The following is a 19,547-nucleotide window of genomic DNA, read 5'->3' on the forward strand; positions in this document are numbered from 1 at the left end:
CAACAAAATTAATACTGATAACATGGGGGAGGGGAGGGAACCCCAAGCCAGGAAAGAACAGATGAAAGAATATTGATACAAGTGAGATGTATTCAAGTCAGCAGGGTCGATGAAATTCATCCGATGGTATTTAAGGAACTAGCTGAAGCAATCTCGGAATCATTAGCCATCATCATCGAGGGCGCGTGAGTTCCCAGAGGACTGGAAAAGGGCACAAAAATAGTACTGGACTTTAAAAACAGGGAACAAAGAAGACCTGGGGAATTATAAACCAGCCTGCCCACCCTCGAGATCTGGGAAGATACTGGGGAAAGTTATTAAACCACCAATTTGTAAGCCCCTAGAGGATAACAGGGTTCTAAGGACTAGCCAACGTGTATTTGTCAAGAATAACCAAACCAACCTAATTTCCTTTGTTGACAGGGTTACTGGCCTAGTGGATGGTGTGAAGCAGTAGACAGGATATCTGTAAGGCTTCGACACAGTCCCACATACCATTCTCATAAGGAAACTAGAGAAATGTGGTCTAGATAAAATTACTATCAGGTGGGTGAACAACTGGGTAAGATTGTTCTCAAAGAATAGTTACCAGCGGGGCCGACGAGGGGGGGGGGGGAAGCCGGTACAAATTACCGGGGCCCAGGGCCTGGCTTCGTCCCCCTCTTGGCGGCCCTGGTTATCAGTGGTTCACTATCAAACTGGCAGAGATGTTTCTAGTGGGACCCTGCAGGGGCCAGTCCTGGGTCCGGTACTATTCAATATCTTCATTCATGACTTGGATAATGGAGAGAGTCTGCTTATAAAATCTGTGGATGACACCAAGCTGGGAGGGGTAACAAGCACTTTGGAGGACAGGATTAGAATTAAAACAACCTTGACAAATCAGGGAATTGGACTGAAATCAACAAGATGAAATTCAATAAAGACAAGTGCAAAGTACCACATTGAGGAAGGAAAAAATCAAAGGCACAACTACAAAATTAGGAATAACTGGCTAGGTGATAGTACCGCGGAAAGGGATCTGGGGTTACCGCGGAAAGGGATCTGGGGTTACAGCAGATCAGAAATTGAATACGAGCCAACACTGTGATGCAGTTGCGAAAAAGGCTAATATTCTGGGGTGTATTAACAGGAGTGCCAAATATAAGACACAGGAGGTAATTATCCTGCTCTACTCAGTACTGGTGAGGTCTCAGCTGGAGTAGTGTGTCCAATTCTGGTTGCCACTCTAAGAAAGATGTGGATAAATTGGAGAGAGAGTCCAGAGGAGAGCAACAAAAATGATAAAAAGGTTTGGAAAACCCGACCTTTGAGGAAAGTTAAAAAGCAGGCATATTTAGTCTTTAGAAAAGAAGACTGAAGGGGTCCTGGTAACAATCTTCAAATACACTAAGGACTGTTATTAAGAGGACAGTGGTCAATTGTTCTGTGGCACTCTGAGTAAGTTTCCCAGGCCTGAAAAAGAACTCTGTGTAAGCTCGAAAGCTTCTCTCTCACCCCCAACAGAAATTGGTCCAATAAAAAAAAATCTCCCCCACCTTTGTCTAATTATTCTCCATGTCCACTGACGGTAGGACAAACAGGAATTGGCTTAATCCGCAGCAAAGGAGCAACATTCTAACTTTAAGAGTCGTTAAATACTGTACCAGGCTTCCAAGGGAGGTTGTGGACTCCCCGTCACTGGAGGTTTTCAAGATCAGGTTGGACAAACCCGTCAGGATTGATCAAGATTTACTTGGTCCTGCCTCAGCGCAGGGGGCTGGACTTGATGACCACTTGAGGTCCCTTCCAGCCCACACCCCTGGCTCCCCCCAGCCCCATCCCAGACTTTGATTTCACTATTTCTTGATGGATCCGAGTTTAAAAATCTTGGTCATTTGGAAATTCTGCAAGCTGAAGACTGGCGTAGTCCCTGGGCTCAGAGGTTCTCTTGGCAAGCCTGTGTGTATATATACAAGGCAGGCAATGTGGAAGGGCTGCATGTGCCTTAGCGTTGAGTATTTAGGGAAAGGGAGGAGCAGGGCATAAGGGAGGTCACATTCATATTTAGGAAAAAAAAAAAAAAATAAAGTCACCCAAGCAGACTCCCTTGATGTGTGCACCCCAGCGGATGTGGAGGAGGGAATGTAGGAGTGGGAGCAGGGAGGAGAAGATGCTTAGGAGATGCGAAGGGGGATCCAGATTGAAAACAGATGGGATTTTCCATGCCAACCTGACATCCGATACCAAGAGAGGCGGGGCAGAATTTCCCGTTCAGAGAACCTTGGCAGCCAATCAACCGTCAGAGGGGAAAAAAATTGTTTGGTTTAAAATCCCCACTCTCTCGCACTGCCTGGGGTTGATGGGAAGCAGGGTTTCTGGCAGCAGACGGGCCTGCAGTTTGGTGGCGTTGTTTTTAAAACTTTGAAATGTTTCATTTGATCATTAAGAATCCAACGGCCAATGGATCTGCTCCGTGCTGCTGGCCCAAAGCCCAGCCAGCCAGTTAATACCTGACTTAGGGGCAGCTCCATAGGTATTCAGCACCCACAAAGGTCCTTAGACACTCGCACAGAGAAGTGAGAGAAAGCTGTGTTTTTTTCTAACCACACGCACCCTCCCCCAAAAGAATCCGGAGTAAAGCTAATGCTAAATGTAAATGGGGGATTTTGCAGGAAGGGGTGACAATGGGGTTGCATCCAGGGGCTTGCCAGAGGGGTGATACCAAACTTAGGGAATCAGCAAAACAGGGGTGGCAGGATTTTGCAGAAGGAAGAACAAGGCAAGACAGCAGGGTGGGTTAACAAGGCCTAGTTGTCTTTTCTAGCTCTGACTGCTACCGTCTCGCACTAAAAAGTGCAAGGAGCACAATTAAGAGTGGCGCACGAGCGCCTACAAAGCCCAAAGAGGGTGTTGCCAACGCACACTAGTTGTGATCACCAAGGTAAAAAAGCTGGTTACCTACAAGCACGATAGCTGGAGCGACAAACAAAGAGAGCTGATCCGGGAGCCAGTATGCCCGAAGTGTGCACATGCCAGGACAAAGAGGACAAGTGTTCAACCATGAAGGAGTGAGGGTGAAACAGCTGAAGCCTGAGCACGTGAACACTCGTAGACAGAGCATGTATAAACAAACCTTGCACACATCTAGTGATTGGCAATTATCCTCCCCCCGGCCCAGTGGACACCACCAGGGACAACTGAAAACTCCCTCTCTGGTTTTTCAGCCCATGGCTGAGGCAGGGGCATCTGCCTCCCTCGTGGGTTTCGCAGTTCCTTTAAAAACCAGAAACAAAAAATTAATAGCGCAGGCCTGACCGCATACTTTCCAGGGGCTCTGGGAGACCAGCTCCCTGCAAGCCCTGTAACACACACTCTTTTCATTCAGGGATTTAACTACCCAATTGTGTCTGTTTTCAGCACATTCATTTTTAGCATTTTAATGATACGGTCCCCAGTTCTTGCCTTCCTTGGATTGGCCGCAGCCTTTTTCACTCTTCACCGAATGAGATTGGGAGGAAAGAGGGGTTAGCAAGAGGTCAAACATTTATTCTAAACCAAGTGTTTTTCCAGCAGGCAGGGGGTCCTGCAAGAGACAAAGACAAAGCGGTCAGTCAATTTCTCTGCCTGCAAGCGCTACACCTTCCACTCAAGGGCTTTCAGAGGCTGGAGCTGAGATTTGCAGTGCATTTTAGCAAAACCAGTTTACACAGGGTAAAAGATCGCTTCCAGAATGGGCCATCAGCAAGAGAAGCTACAATCACCACCGCAGATGGGTTGCTGCCTCCATCTCTCTCCGTATAGCGGAGTGAACCAGGCTGGTCTCAGAAGAGTGATTTCTTACAGCTGTCCACCCTTTGCAACTGGAACTTTCCCTGGGCATTGTCAACAGCATCCAGTTGCAGTCAGGCAGAAGACACCATCTGCAAGTGGTAACTAGAGATGAGCTAGGATTAATGCGGAGAACAGACTCCGGCTAAATCAATGCCCTTGTTATCCCAACACAGGCACAAACCTGCTTCCTTCTCCTCCAAACCTCCTCCCGTAGAAAGGTAAATACGTCTACCCGCCTCAGACGCCCACCATGGAGCCGAAGCGTAAGCTTAAAAGCTATATATGAATGTGATGAGTGTTCGAGTCCCTCCCTTCCGTCCCCCTGCCCCTAGAGCCTGTCAGGACAACACTGGTTTTTCCACTGGAAAGCTCACAAAGACATTTCAGGCATGTTAGAGCACAACTCAAAGACTCTGTCTTATAAGGTTCCTTGTAGTTCCTGGTAAAGGACCAAGCAGGGAAAAAATATCCTCTCTCCTGCCACCAAAGAGATCCGTAACCCTTCCCCACTCTTGGGGAAATCCCACGCCCCGGCTTTCCCCTCCGGTAAACTCTGACTCCACCAAGGAGGGTTTATAAGGGTTAACATGGCTTTATTCATATCCCACCAAACAGGTCACAAGCTCAGCCAGTGTAAATCCAGGTAGCTCCACTGACTTCAGTGACTAGTGTAAACAGATTCCTATCAGCTGATGATCCAACGTGTCCTTTTAATATTTAAAACCCATACAGCAAGCTCTAGCACTTAACACACCTTCGAAGGGCCCTGGTCCTGCAAGCTGCCTCAGCCGGACAGATCCCTACCCTTGTGCGGAGCACTGCTGGAGCCTCTGAGGGGCTCCAGGTGGGTAGAGGGGGGTCAAACTGCAGAGGGCCTTGCAGCAGGATTAGGACCTAAGAAACTTTTTTTTTTTTAAAGGGACAGTGCATCCTTCAACAGCCCTCCCCACCCCATGTCCTCACACTGCCAGAGAGCCTCACCAAATCCTGTACCACTTCCAATTCATTTGAAACACGTGCCTCCACTCATGCCACGCGCAGCACCCATACAACCCGGCCCCACCATTAGGTGCACACGACTCGGCCCCAGCTCAAACATGGGCCATCTGCTCTGTTGGCTCAGCCTCTCCCTCTGACCCAAGTGAACCTCACCCCCACGCCCCATTTCTAAGGGGGGGGGGGGAAGAGACGCTGATGGTGTTTCCACCCTTCTCCCCAACACAGGCCCCATCATAACCAGCCCCCATCCCCTCAGCCTTCACCACAGTGCTTCCGACATCAGCTGCTCCGAGGGTTTTTTCCACCAAGTAATATCGAAATGATATTTATTAAATTTGCTCTCTAAGTCCCTCAATCTGCTCCATAATACAGTGAATCTGTGAGGTGGTTTCACTGATCCTGCCTCAATGAGACCAGATTAACATAGATGATCCCGGCTTTGCAGCTCCCTCATTCCAAGGGGGGGGAAGGGTCAAAGGTTATGCAAGAAAGACAAAAAACACTGGCAGTGATGCTCTGGCATGAAGGCAGTATCTCTGCTTCTTTCCTTTCGTGTGCTCAGCTCACTGCCCAGGGGGAAAGCACCTGGGTTCTTAAGATGGCTTCCAAGGACGGTTTCAGGTGGCGAGGTCGGTGCACTCAGAGTGGACCAGGTGCTACCTGGAACCCCTGGAAGATGATTCAGATTTATTTCAGCTTCTATTGCTCTTCTCTTACTTTTCGAGTGCGTTAACGTTTTAAAAACAGTACCTTTATAAAAACAACCCAAGAAGTCCGTTAAATCTAAAATTAGCTCCATAAAAGTTCATCAGATCCATTACCCCAGCATTCAGTTAAATTATGAAAATCAAGATAAGGAGGCACAGGGTCTATTAGTTTCCTGGAGAGGATGCTCTACAAACTCCCATCCCCCGCTTACAACAGTTAATTACTTCACGTTTCACTGGATTTAACTGATTTATTAAGTTTTTATTATTAAAAAAAAATACTCCCTGAAAACTCCAGGAAGTATGCCGAGCAAGGCTGGGAAGCTGCACTCCTACTGCATAACCTCCCACACCCATCTACTTTCCAATGGTTGCATTTTGTCCATGCAAAGGTCCCGATCCTGCAATTGGAGCCACATGGACCCTGCTGACTGCAATGGGGAGGCTCAAAGGCTCAGGAGCAAGGATCCCTCTATATGGCTCCAACTGGAGGATAAAGGCCTTAGTAATGTGAGCTACTACTACACACAACGTACAGTCAACCTGTGGAACTCATTGCCAGGGGATGTTGTGAAAGCCAGAAGTATAACGGAGTTCAAAAAAGAACTAGATAAATTCATGGAGGATGGGTCCATCACTGGCTATTGGCCAAGATGGTCAGGGAAGCAACCCCATGCTCTGAGTATCCCTAAACCTCTGACTGCCAGTAGCTGGGACTACACGAGAGAGGATGAATCAGTTGATAACTTGCCCTGTTCTGTTCATTCCCTGTGAAGCACCTGGCACTGGCCACTGTCAGAAGACAGGATACTGGGCTAGATGGACCCAGCATGTCTGTTCTTATGAACTCTTCCGGGCAAGGCCCATCTTTGTTCTTGCACACCTATGGGTGTGCAATAGACCACCACCCCTACTCCCCCACCCCAAACAGAACAGAAATAGTCATTAATAACACTAACTCATCAGCTGTACTAGTCCAGCAGCCCACACTTCTGAGATAGTCTGCTTAGAGATCCTTGGTCATATCCCAGTAGCATCAAAGCTCCGACCTAGATTTAGGATCCCATTATGCTAGGCATTGTACATACACATTGCAAGCTCTTTGGCCAAGGACCGTTTCTGACCATCTATGCAGGCAAGAAAAAGACAAAGGGACTTGCCCAGGGTCACCCAGCAGGTCAGTGGCAGAGCCAGGTCTCCTGAATCCATAGCCAGTCACCAATCCACTAGACCACACTGCAAGCTCAATCTAGTTTTCCATCACCCTTCCCTTAAGTCTTGAGGACAGAGGGAACCCCGGGGCCAGCTTTCACCATTAGGAGTAAGCTCTGGGTTTTCCTGGCTCTCCCACGAGACACAGATGTGTACATCGTCTTAGCATCGGTGCCCCTACCTCCCTGCCGCGAGCCAACGCTAACCTGCCAGACACTTGACCGGACCCCACAGCTCCAAACGGAGACGTTTCTTCCCCTCCACGACTCTGACAGGATTAAGCCAAAAACCTGGCCCCAGTTTTGAATTTGCTTTTTAAAAAAATCAGTAATTATTCTAGAAAAATTGTACCAGGAAAAAAAAATTGCTAAAATGTTCCCTAACAGCATATCCAAATACTTTTTTTTTTTAATTAAAAAGCTGCTGCTAATTAAAAAAAAAAACAAAATGTTTAAGTAATCACACATGTTTATTTAGTTTGTCCTTTTTATGCCAGAAAAGGCCCAGCGCTGCTTGGAGTTACTGCTACATGGCATTATCAAGTGTACACACGGCTACTTCCCGGTCTGTTACAAAATGGAAGCAGGGGAAAGCACTGAGGAGACAGCATGGAAGGGGAGGAAACATTCACCGAGGCTCTCGGGGTCCTAATAGAAATTGACAGGAGTGGGGTTAAGATGAAACAGGGCACCAATCTCCGCAGCCCCTGGGGAGAGATGGGACTGCGGTGGTGGGTACTAGAGGCAGATCTCCTGGGTTCCATCAGCAGCTCTGTCATTCACGACATGCTGTGGTGCAAATGAATTCCCTTCTCTCTGCCTCAGTTTCTCTCTCTAAAGGGTGAAGGCATAGTTCAGTTATAGCCAGTAAATGCCCCAGTGTCCTCTGACAGAAAAAGCAGTGCATTATTTGCCCATAGGCTCAACCTTGGCACTGAAGTGCTTGCATAGATCTGTGGAGTCTATTCCCTGTTCAGCCCCAATGGGCTGCCTGCACTGTTCCGAGGAAGCGACCCAGGCCCTGGCAAACCTGAAAGGCCTAGCAAGGAGAACAGAAACACTGCTGCCTCGCAGAGGTGGTGAACGTTTTATACCACACAGTTTTCAACTGTCCCTCTGCAAGTTACACAAACTTTTAGACCCTAGTTTAAGAAGCAGTAACAAAATCTATTTAAAAGGTTTTGAACACCAATTAACTCTCGGCTCAATATTTCTGGTAGCCTGGATGGGAACTGATCGGCCATTGATTAATGGATTGGAAGGATTGTCTCACTGCAACGGGCCTGCAATACTGCTCCGCCCAGTGTTCGCAGAGAGGAAAGCATAGCAAAGTCTGTGATGAAATTGTGTGATAGGTCACATCTACCGTCAATAAAAGACTTCTTTAATCCACCACGTGGTCGTTTGCCCTCATGGCGCCTGTTGTGGGTAAGTTTATCGAGTGAGGGGTTTACGGTAGAGGATGTGCAGAGAAAGTGACAAATAATTACCGTGTCTCGCGCCCCACTCCATGTCAACAGGGTTTGATTTGCTGCGAAGCCAACAGAGCCCGCTGGGCTGGTTTCGTACCAGACCTGGAATTTGTGCTGCAGCAGAATTTCGGTGGTGTCTGAGAGACCATCCACTATGTCAATGTGGGCAGCCACAAACCATGACACACATTCTCGAGGGCTGCAAAATGACTCAACTTCCTGGAGGTCTCTGTGCCTTTGAACATCATTGATAAGAACGCCGGGGCTCGGCTTGACTAGCTTGCATAGGCCAAATAATAAAACAGGGCCTACCGCCACCTCTGCTATCTTCCGCTGAAAGGTCAGTTTGTAACAACGTACACCGATATTCCTCTGTGAGTCACAGCAGAGAAGCCGAGGTCTCCTACAGCAACAGACCATCGTTGCCAGTAAACTGTGCTACAGCCAGACCCTCTCCTCCCCAGGGCCACCCAGAGGGGGGGGCAAGTGGGGCAATTTGCCCCAGACCCCCACGAGAGTTTTTCGGGGCCCCCGGAGCTTCTTCTGCTCCGGGTCTTTGGCTGCAATTCGGCGGCGGGGGGGTCCTTCCGCCCAGGACCCGCCACGGAAGTGCCAGGTCTTCAGCAGCAATTCAGTGGCGGGGGCCCACCGCCACCGAAGACCCCAGGCCCCCTGAATCCTCTGGGCGGCCCTGCTCCTCCCTCTTCCACTCACCAGTAGAAGTGATCTGCAACGGGTTTTATCTAAAGAGAGACTCTGCCTCTCTATCTTCTGATATAAAGACGGCCTGTAAAGATTTATTTTCTGCATCGTACCTTTAAAATACCAGAAATATCAGCTCCATGGTTTTGCTGGAGTGATTCTGGGGGAAAGGGGGTGGATATGCACTCAGAACTCTCAGCCTTAAGGCAAAAGGGGCAAGAATGATGAATCTGCAAAGACAGCCGAAGTGTTCGTTAGCCCATAGCTCCCCCTGCCCACTCCCAAAGCTTACAGGTCTGGGCTACGCGATGTCCTTAGGCCGGTTATATAACTAGAAACAGGCTAAAACCAACATAAGCCAAGTTTATAGCTACGTAAGGGTCTACACACAGTGTGACACCAGTTTAAGTGGTGCAATATCACTCTGTTAGTTAAACAGTGCAACTTTGTGTTTAGACAAGCCCTCCGCCTCTTGCAAGTTCAGAATTTCACTAGTTCTCCAATCGCCGGAGAGTCTGCGGCGGCAGAAGAGACTCAAATGCCTAATGTCAATTAGCGTTAAAGCAGTTTGTGTAGTGAAAATTCAAGCATCCATTCGTGAGACCTGGGTAGTGAGAAGAGCCGTTTTTCCAGCCGAGATTTGAAGCAAGAAGGAGAGATTTATGAAGGCTGTTCCAAGTGGCAGGAGCTGGAAAGAAGGTGGCACTCACACACCTGGCTAGACCGCATGGAAGGAGAGATATGAGCAGAAACTGTGAAGGAGACATTTTGCAAGGTAGGGTAGAGAATGATTTCAGAGAGTTGAAAGTGAACAGGTAGCCAGCGAAGGTGCTGGAGGATGATGGGATGATGTGGTCCCACTTCTTGTGCCACCCAGATGGTGGGCATTTGTTGTGCTGAAGTCCTGAAAAACCAGGAAGTTCAGGCATAAGCACAGCCCTGCTCTGACAGAAGGGCAATGGATTCTGTGTGTTCATACTACAGAACTCACTCCACAGCGAGTCCGTCTATGGCCAGGGGCATGATGCTCCAACCAAGCTGATGGCAAGGGGGCCAACTCTCAAACAACATTATGAACTGCAAAATGGAAGCACAACAGTGTGCATCAAGGAGGGGACAGACCCACTAGCGCAGGGCACTCTGTTCCTAACTGCGCAAGTCAGAGCGGGATTTCTTGGTTAACGTTCACATGACACTTCAAGCGATACAAGTACTGGAGTGCAATCTCGAACATGAAAGTGCAACTTATTGTAGATTTTTATTTTTTTTTTAAACATAACTGCACTTAAAAACAAAACAATGGAAAACTTTAGAGCCTAGAAATCAAACCATGAAGGGGCATACAAATGTTTAGCATATCTGGCACATAAATATCTTGCAGTGCCGGCTACAATAATGCCATAAGGACGCCTCTTCTCACTTTCAGGTGACATTGTAAGTAAGAAGCAGGCAGCAGTATCTCCCGTAAATGTAAACAAACTTGTTTGTCTTAGCAATTGGCTGAACAAGAAGTAGGACTGAGTGGACTTGTATGAGGTGAATTGAAAAATACTATTTCTTTTGTTTACCTTTTTTACAGTGCAAATATTTCTAATAAAAAATAAAATAAAGTGAGCACTGTACACTTAGTATTCTGTGTTGTAATTGAAATCAATATATTTGAAAAATGTAGGAAAAAACTTCCAATAATATTTATAATCAATTTAAATTGGTAGTCTAGAGTTAACAGTGCGATTAAAATGGCGATTAACCACATTTTTTTTTAAATGTCGTTAATTTGTTTTACATTAATCACATGCATTAACTGCGATTGATTGACCATGCTAGCCCATAATTTTCAACGTTTTTGAAACACCTTAAGGGGCCCGATTTTCAGGGCCTGGGTGCTCAGTGTTTTTCTTTAAAAGGGCCTTAGTCGGTGTCTTAAGTTGGACATTCAAATGTGATTTGTTTTTTGGGAAGTCCTGCTCCCTCCTCTCCCCCCCAAATTAGCTTGTCCCCTATGGGGCTAAAAGGCTTGTACACAGATTTCGGAGCTCACAAATAAACAGATCCCCTTTCTTGGAAGGATTCGTAAAAGACAGCTGATCCAGGCTCAATTTTGCTCATCATTATCTTTGGCTTTAACAAATAGCTTCTGGGGATGGTAGGCACTGTATTCATTTTTCCCCAGTGTAACGTGCAGGATGATTGAAGAAATCGCTGGCTTGTTGATGCGTTTGCCTCCCCAGCCCAAAACAACACGCTCCTTATTTGTAAACTGCAGGATGCATTAAGGCCTCAAAATCTGAGCTCCGGAGTCAGAGGGACTGGGGAGTTCACAGGGACAGATCTTGGCCCCATTCAAAACATCCATGTGAAGTCAGGCCAGGTAAGGTCTCCAAGCCACAGGCCTTCGGACACCCCATCTACCTCCCACCTCAAGGGGAGTTTGGGTCCAAGTCTCCTCACCCTACTTAGGAAGGAGGGAGACGGGGATTGTTCAAAGGAGCGCAAGGTGTCAAGGACTCGTCCCAAAATGCTGCCACACCAGGTTTGTTCTGCATTCATGTATGTGACATCTCTGATGGCTTTCTACCCTCCCCCTCTTGCGAGAGCAGGGGTTCCCATGGAGAGCAGCTGGGGTTAGAGCGTTTACACCGATTTCCCCCGGGGACGATACTCCCGAGGCGACTTACTGCACGTTTCCAGGTGATGCTAGGGCAGGAGGGAACACGAGGGGCAGGTCGCACGCCGGTCTCTAATCGGCACATGCATCTCCTCCATTACTGAAGGGTGCGGCTTTGGAGACACCATAACGTACAGGGAAAGGGGATGGCTCTGAGCAGCACCTTCGAGAACAGTGTTGGGGGTTGGGCAAGTGGGATGGGGGGGAAGAGAAGTGTTCAGGTTTTAACTGAATTCTCCAAATCCCTTCAAAGCCTCTTTATTGAGAGAGAGAGAGAGAGAGAGAGAGAGACACAGACACACACCTCCTTCCCCAGTGAAATCATCTCTAATCCTTCACGCTGCTGTCCACAGCACCGTCACCTTTCACTTTCCGGAACAAGTGAAATAATTAGAGGAGATTAAAGAGAGACTGGGACTTTTCAGCTTGGAAAAGAGACGACTAAGGGGGAATATGATAGAGGGCTATAAAATCATGACTGGTGTGGAGAAAGTAAATAAGGAAGTGCTATTTACTCCTTCTCATAAACACTAGGGGTCACCCAATGAAATTCATAGATAGCAGGTTTAAAACAAACAAAAGGAAGTATTTTTTTCCACACAACGCGCACTCAACCTGTGGAACTCCTTGCCAGAGGATGTTGTGAAGGCCAAGACTATAACAAGGCTCAAAAAGGAACTAGATACATTCATGGAAGATAGGTCCATCAATGGCTATTAGCCAGCATGGGCAGGAATGGTGTCCCTAGCCTCTGTTTGCCAGAAGCTGGGAATGAGCGACGGGATGGATCACCTGAGGATTACCTGTTCTGTTCATTCCCTCTGGGGCACCTGGCAGTGGGAACTGTGGGAAGACAGGATGCTGGACTAGATGGACCTTTAGTCTGACCCAGTCTGGCCGTTCTTATAGAAGAGAAGCCGAGACGGCAGGGGTAGGATGGAGCCTTTGCAGCAGAGGAACGGCTGGTCCCCCTCCCCTCAGAAGGCAGTGGGCTTCTCCAGCAATTGCAGCAGGAGGGGAGGTGCTAGAGCTCGGGACGCTGGAAAAGGGGGTGGCCTCACCCAGGGACCCTGCTCTCTTAGCTACACACGCCCAGGAGGAAAGTCGGATGAAGGAGGAGGTGCCAGGCTGGAGCCAGGGTGCTGCGAGCGCTCACCATCATGAGAGGCTCATTCAGCATGGAGGAACGGGAGCCGCCTGTTGCATTTTGTTTTCATCAGCGGGTGGGACGCTTCTCTCCCCTCCCAGCCCCCCGCAGCTTCTAGCCACTCTAAAGGTGAGGGAGCAGGACAATTAGCGTTTTGCCTCCTGCAGAGTTTCCATGAGCCGTTCCCCCTGTGATAAGAAATGTTGCATCGGGAGGCCCGGTGGCACATCTGATGCAATGGTTGATCCTCCAGGACGCAGGCTATTGAAAAACAGGATTAATTAGTCCTCAGGAGGGGAAATCTTTAGAGTCCCAAGTTTAGGATCCCACACGCGGTGGCTTTAGAGCGCTGTCAGACAGAGCTGTCCTAGAAGAGGAAGCATTTGGTCCCGGCTGCAGTGTGCACAGAACTACATTCCCAACCCTTGTCCTGCTTGCTAGGGACAGCAGTAGCTCAGAGAATGCAGGAACCCAGCAGAAATTAACAATCAGGACAAGACATGCCCATTCCCAGATTCCCCACTGAGCCTTCCCCAGCAAGCAGGAGACCCTACAGCTAATGCTGTGCAGATTTAAGTTTGTATTTATTTGTATTCTATTTTCCAGCCTTTCCGGTTGCAGACAGAGTGCCTTTCATATGTGCAGCGACTGCAGAGCGGTGCAGTCTTCCTGAATCTGCAGTCAGCTCATTCCAGTGCCTCAGCAGCTGCTTAAAGTTTTGCTGCGCAGCCACGGAGCGAAGCTAACAAGACTCAATGCAGCTTCCCAGCTGTTCAGAACCTTGTGGGCAGCAGTGAATCTGTGAAGGATCACGTCAGTGTCACTGCTTGGGAAAGCTCTGGGCAGCAGCGGAGACAGGCCGAGGCATTGTTCACCAGGGAGGAGACCTCCAAGCACGGAGACAGGGGAGAACTGAGAGGGGGAGGCCGTTCCCACCCCTTGTGAGGGTCTGGAGATGTTGGAGGGAGGGAGCAGAGCCCATCAGCAGCTAGAGGGGATGGAGCTGTAGCTTGGCCAGACTCCTGCAAGTCAGAGTAATACAGATGATGGAAACGGGGACAGCCCTTTGCTAGATAGCCAAGCACTGCCCCCTTCCCCTTCTCGGAAGCCGAGCTGCTCGCCAGGACGTTGCCCTTGCTGGAGCCCCTCCCCGCCCCAGCTTTGGTATCTACCAGAGGCTGGTACCGCAGTCGCAGCGCCCTGACCGGGACAAGTCTGGTAAATGTCAAGCTCTGTCTGGCAGCAGACTGAAAAACGCACACACGCATACACACACACACCCCTCTGCTGGCATAAGCCTCCCCAAAGCCCTTTACACCTCCCACAGGTGGAGAGGTTATGGAAGAAAGCATCAGTAATATTCTGCACCCCCTGCCCCCTTCAAGTGTTCCCTGAAATAAGTTCCTTGCGTAGTCTCCGCCTTCAACCATGCTCAGAGAGCCAGGCTGCCTTTCAGAGCCCCCCAGCGTGCAGCGGTGTCCGAGTGACGTAAGCCAGAAACGCCTGTGATGGGTTAGGATCGTCTTCGAGAACTCCCCCCCGCACCCTCCTGCGCTCCCACAGGCCTGTCCCGTCTCAGACGCCGAGCTTCTCACCGGGACGTCGTCCCCATTCCCTGCATTAGGTGGAGCAGTGAAGTTCCGCTTAGCCAAGCATCTCACCAGGAAGACCTCAAAAAACTGGGCCTCCTGCAATAATTCGGCGGGGAAGCGGCTTTGGGAAACTCGTCTCTGGCGCTTTTAAAAGCATCCATTTTTGTTTAGCTGCATTTTTTTTTTTTTTTTTTTTAAATAAAAGAAACTTTGCTGCAGTTTCTCCTGGGGGCACGAGTCTCTCTGTGCAAATCCTCCAACAGGGTCACACCAGGTGAGAGCCAAACAGCACGAACGCTGCACGAAAACAGCAAGAGCACGAAAACAGAGGAAGTGATCTCCCCCTCCTCCCGCACTCCGCTGCCCCTTGGGAGTTCGATATCTTGTAACTGAATCTCTCTCACACACACAATAAATAATGTGATACGTAACATGCTGTAAAAGAAAGTGCTTGGGCGACTGCACTCTGCCTCTCCCTGAAATAGCCGCACTCCAAGAGCAGCGTGTCAGAGCTCACAGCACCGTATTGTGCCGACTCCACCAATTGCGGCAACTGTGGATTTCTCCCTTCCCCCACTCCCACTCTTCCAGCTGTAAAGCAAGATCTCTCCTCCATGCAAACACAACACGCTCAGGCCTGGGGCTATGCATTCCGAGTGCAGCTCCTGCCAGCCAATGCAACTGGAAACCTGCTGTTTCCCTGTTAAATACATCTGAGCGTATGCTATGTTTAATACTATGCAGTATACAATACGCATCCCAGAGCATGAGCTGTCCAGGACAAAGAAAGAGTTTTACTCTGGCTTTGTAAGGTGCTAGGTCAGTGTTTCCCAAACTTGGGACACTGCTTGTTTAGGGAAAGCCCCTGGCTGGCCGGGCCGGTTTGTTTACCTGCCCCGTCCGCAGGTCCGGCCGATCGCGGCTCCCACTGGCCTGTATCCCTATGGTTACACTCTTTACAAAATTACAATGAGTTTTGTACAAAGTATGCCTTGTAAGGTATCACTTGAAAACTCATAATTTGCTGATCATTATTGTCCTGGTAAAATATGTGGGGCAACATTGTAAATAAAGTTATAAGATTCTACTATATGACGTTCCTGAGACATGTTCCAACTTTAGAAAAGCAGCTACAAAACAATTCATCGGAGATAAAAGGCAAACTGAGGCCTCAGCCAGGTATCAGCAAAATCAAATGGACTATCCCCTGGTTAAGCAGCAATTCTTTGGCAGGAAAAAAGGGTCTGAGTGAAAAAAAAAAAAAACCTACATTTTGGCAAAGAAACAGCTGGAGTTTCCCCTTCCCACAGACTTTGTCTTCTGAACCTCAGCTGGAGATGATTCTCAAAGAAAAAAATAACTAAGAAAGAGGAACGGATGCCCCTTTCTCTCTGCCCATGGCATCAACACCACTTGAAGGACAAGGAAATTAACACTGATGTGGGGGGAGGGATCCTGGCCGAAAGGAATCCAGCCAGTAACAATGCTGATAGCATGTGGTGAGAGAAACCTTTACATTGAATTCATTCAGCTTGTTAAGTTAGGAGTTAGTTGCATTTTACCTTTTATTTCTTTGTAACCAATTCTGACTTCTATGCCTCATTACTTGCAATCACTTAAAATCTTTCTGTAGTTAATAAACTTATTCTATTGTTTTATCTAAACTAGGGTGTTTGGGAAATTCCATTTGGGATAACAAGATTTGTGCATATCCTTTTCTATTAACGAAATGACAGACTTTATATGAGCTTGTATTGTCCAGGAGGGAGCTGGGCAGTACCAGATGCCCATTTCTGTGGGAAAGTTTGGGACTGGGAGTTTGCTGGTGTTACCATACAGCGTAATTAATGAGTGGCTGGCTATAGCACTCATACAATATAACGGAGAGAGATTTACACGCCGAGGGCTGTATGTGTGAGCAGACCAGGAGTGGTTGTTCTCACAGCGAAGCAGTGTAAGGCACCCCAGATTGGAGAAATATGGGGACACAGCTGTCCATGAGTCCAGAGTCTATCCTGAGTGTCAGGGGTGCTAGTGCCAATGTAGGATCCAGGCCTGTATTTCCGCCTGAAATAGTATTTGGGGTTTTGCTTGCCTGTTTGATTTTTTGATACAGATACATTCTTACTAATACGTGTAAACAAAGACACTGTGTATGTTGCTTCTGCTGAAGCCAGATGGGTTTGTTTGCATAATGGGAACAGATAAGAGCAGTTAAAGTGTTACTGGGCATGGTGGGAATATAATATGAGCGCACACTTGAAGACTGCCTCAATTCCTATCTCAAGCAATCAGTCAGGAGGGGCAAGGGGGGATGGTGGGGAGAAGGTAAAACACTAAGGCCAGAGAAAGGCCTGCCCCTAACTGTAGCACAACCTCACTCCTTACCTCTCCATGGGGTACAAAAAAGGTGGGACGAAGACCCCTGACCCACAACCCCCCCCAAATGGAACATGACCATAAGTTGTAAGGGGTGGGACTGTGGGCGTGCATTTCAGGGATAATTATGCCTGTTGACAAGGGGGCAGACGGGACACTGGGAAACAAGGGTCTGCGGAGTCAGTTATGGGAAACATGCTGGCTGGAAACTAACCCCAATAAACATCGCATTGCCTGCCCTTTGGACTTCTGATTGGGCGGAGACGGGGAGCCTTCTCCAAACTAGGGCACTGTTCAACATCAATCTCCATGCCATCGATGGGGAGGAGATGGAAGATGTGTCCACCTGGGTCCCCCTTCTTTCCCCAGTTAGGTTTTGGAGAAGAGTTCAGTAAAGCAAATATCAGAGTCAAGGGAGGAGAGGGGGGAGAACAGTCAGGCTGGAGGGAGGTTACTAGTGGAGTTGCTCAGGGACTGGTTTGGGGACTAATCTTATTTAATATTTTTATTACTGACCTCGGCACAAAAGAAAGGAGTGCGCTAATAAAATCTGCGGATGACACAAAGCTGGGAGATATTGCCAGGATGGAGGAGGACCGGAATATCGTACAAGATCTAAATGACCTTGTAAACTGGAGCAATAGAAATGGGATGAAATGTAATATTGCAGTGCAGAGTCATGCATTTAGGGACTAACAACAAGAATTTTTGCTATAAGCTGGGGCCGTATCAGTTGGAAGTGACAGAGGAGGAGAAAGACCTGGATGTACTAGTTGATCACAGGATGACTATGTGATATGGCTGTGAAAAAGGCTAATGCAGTTCCAGGATGCATCAGGTGAGGTATTTCCAGTAGAGGTAAGGAAGTGTTAATGCTATTATACAAGGCACAGGTGAGACCCCATCTAGAATACTGTGTGCAGTTCTGCTCTCCCATGTTTAAGAAAGATGAATTCGAACTAGAACAGGTGCAGAGAAGGGCTACTAGGATGATCTGAGGAATGGAAAACCAACCTTATGATAAGAGGCTCAAAGAGCTTGGCTTGTTTAGCCGAACCAAACAAAGGCTGAGGGGAGATGTGACTGCTCTCTGTATAAACTGCCCACCAACAACTTTAGGCTTGAAATTAGATGAAGGCTTCTAACCACCAGAAAGGAGCCATAGGGCAAAAAACCTAACTGGCTTCAAGACTGAGCCGGATACGTTGATGGAGGGGATGGGATGATGAGACTACCTACAATGGCATGTAGCCAATCTGCGACTGCTAGCAGCAAATATCTCCAATGGCCGGTCATGGGACACTAGCTGGGGAGGGCTCTGAGTTACTGCAGAAAATTCTTTCCCACGTGTCTGGCTGCTGGATCTTGCCCACACGCTCAGGGGTTAACTTGCCGCCATACTTGGGGTTGGGAGGGAATATTCCCCTGGGTCAGACTGGCAGAGATCCTGGGTTTTTTCACCTTCCTCCGCAGCATGGGGCACTTGCAGGTTTAAACTAGTGTAAAGGGTGGAGTCTCTCTAACTGGAAGTCTTTAAATCATGATTTGAGGACATCTGTAACTACGCCAGAGATTAGTGGGTCTATTACAGGAGTGGGTGGGTGAGGTTCTGCAGCCTGCAATGGGCAGGAGATCACACTAGAGGATCATGATGGTCCCTTCTGGCCTGAAGGTCTATGACAAAGAACCCCACAACCACCAGCAGCTGATCCACAGCTGGGGGGGCAGGCTGGCCACTCAAGCACAGGCAACACAAACCCCAGATTGGTGAAAGTTCCCATCGCCGAGGCAGCAAAACTGAGTTAATCTACAATCCTCCCATACCACCCGGGGAGTAAATCCCCTTCCCATTATCGCGGGGAACTGTCCCCTTGCCTCGGCGCCTCGCCCCACCTCCAGCTGCAAATTCCCCGCCCCGTCCACACTCACGGATTACAGGTGTCTGGAGTTCTTGGCCAGGCTGACACAGGCAGAGGCATCCACGGGTGCTCTGGGGAAGAACAGCGTGAAGGAGGCGGGCATCTACTGTGGATGCCCACTAGGGCCACAGCGAAAACTCAGAGCAATGCAAAGTTCAGGCCTTCCCCCGAAGCCACAGGGAAGCAAAGAGCCCCAGAGAGTGTTACCAGAACATCAGCATGTTATAGGGTGCTTTGGATTCCCCCCACCCACTTCATGAATGCTTCCCCTTCCCTACGTCCCATCAGCCGCCCGCCAGAGAAGGCCCCGGAAGCTGCAGGTTAACAAATCCAATTTGTCAGACACAAGAGGCAAAGCGTTTCATTTATGCCGGCTCCTTTCTTTATGAAATTGCTCCGACATTTGAGACGTGCCATGTCACCAAGTCACTCGATGGCAGAGCAGGGGACAGCAGTAGGAAGCAAAAAAAAGGAAAGGAAATGAATTCAACCGCATCTCCCCCTCCACCCCGGCCGGGAGGGGGACTGAGCGCTGGACAGCACGAGGCAGGGAGGCCATTAGCTCATTGCCTGATGGCCCGCTGCATGAGGCATGGATTCTTTGCATCTCTTCTACGGGGCCAAGCCCCGGCTCAGGCTTCCATGTCAACCCCTCCCACACACACTCTTCTCTGCCAATGACGCCAGCCAGGGCCGGCTCCCGGGTTTTGGCCGCCCCAAGCAGCCAAACAAACAAACAAAAAAAACCGCGATCGCGATCTGCGGCGGCAATTCGGCAGGAGGTCCTTCGCTCCGAGCAGGAGTGAGGGACCGTCCGCTGAACTGCCGCCGAACAGCTGGACGTGCCGCCCCTCTCCGAAGTGGCCGCTCCAAGCACCTGTTTGGTAAGCTGGTGCCTGGAGCCGGCCCTGACGCCAGCCTTCGGCGCCCACTTGTTA

General features: G+C 48.9%; 1 protein-coding gene across 4 annotated transcripts in view; it reads right to left on the reverse strand.

Moving 5' to 3' along the window:
• PTPRS (protein tyrosine phosphatase receptor type S) overlaps positions 1-19,547 on the reverse strand; it is a 253,032-nt gene that overhangs the window by 202,151 nt on the left and 31,334 nt on the right. The window contains exon 1 of one of the 4 annotated variants that reach the window (XM_065578675.1): positions 1,647-1,915. The exons of the other annotated variants lie outside the window; for them this stretch is intronic. The gene's annotated coding sequence lies outside the window, so the exon portion shown is untranslated. Of the gene's footprint in view, positions 1-1,646; positions 1,916-19,547 lie in introns of those variants that run through there. 4 annotated transcript variants of the gene reach the window in all.

The sequence above is a fragment of the Chrysemys picta genome, chromosome 25 (genome assembly GCF_011386835.1).
Source record: "Chrysemys picta bellii isolate R12L10 chromosome 25, ASM1138683v2, whole genome shotgun sequence".
Taxonomy (NCBI): Eukaryota; Metazoa; Chordata; order Testudines; family Emydidae; genus Chrysemys; species Chrysemys picta.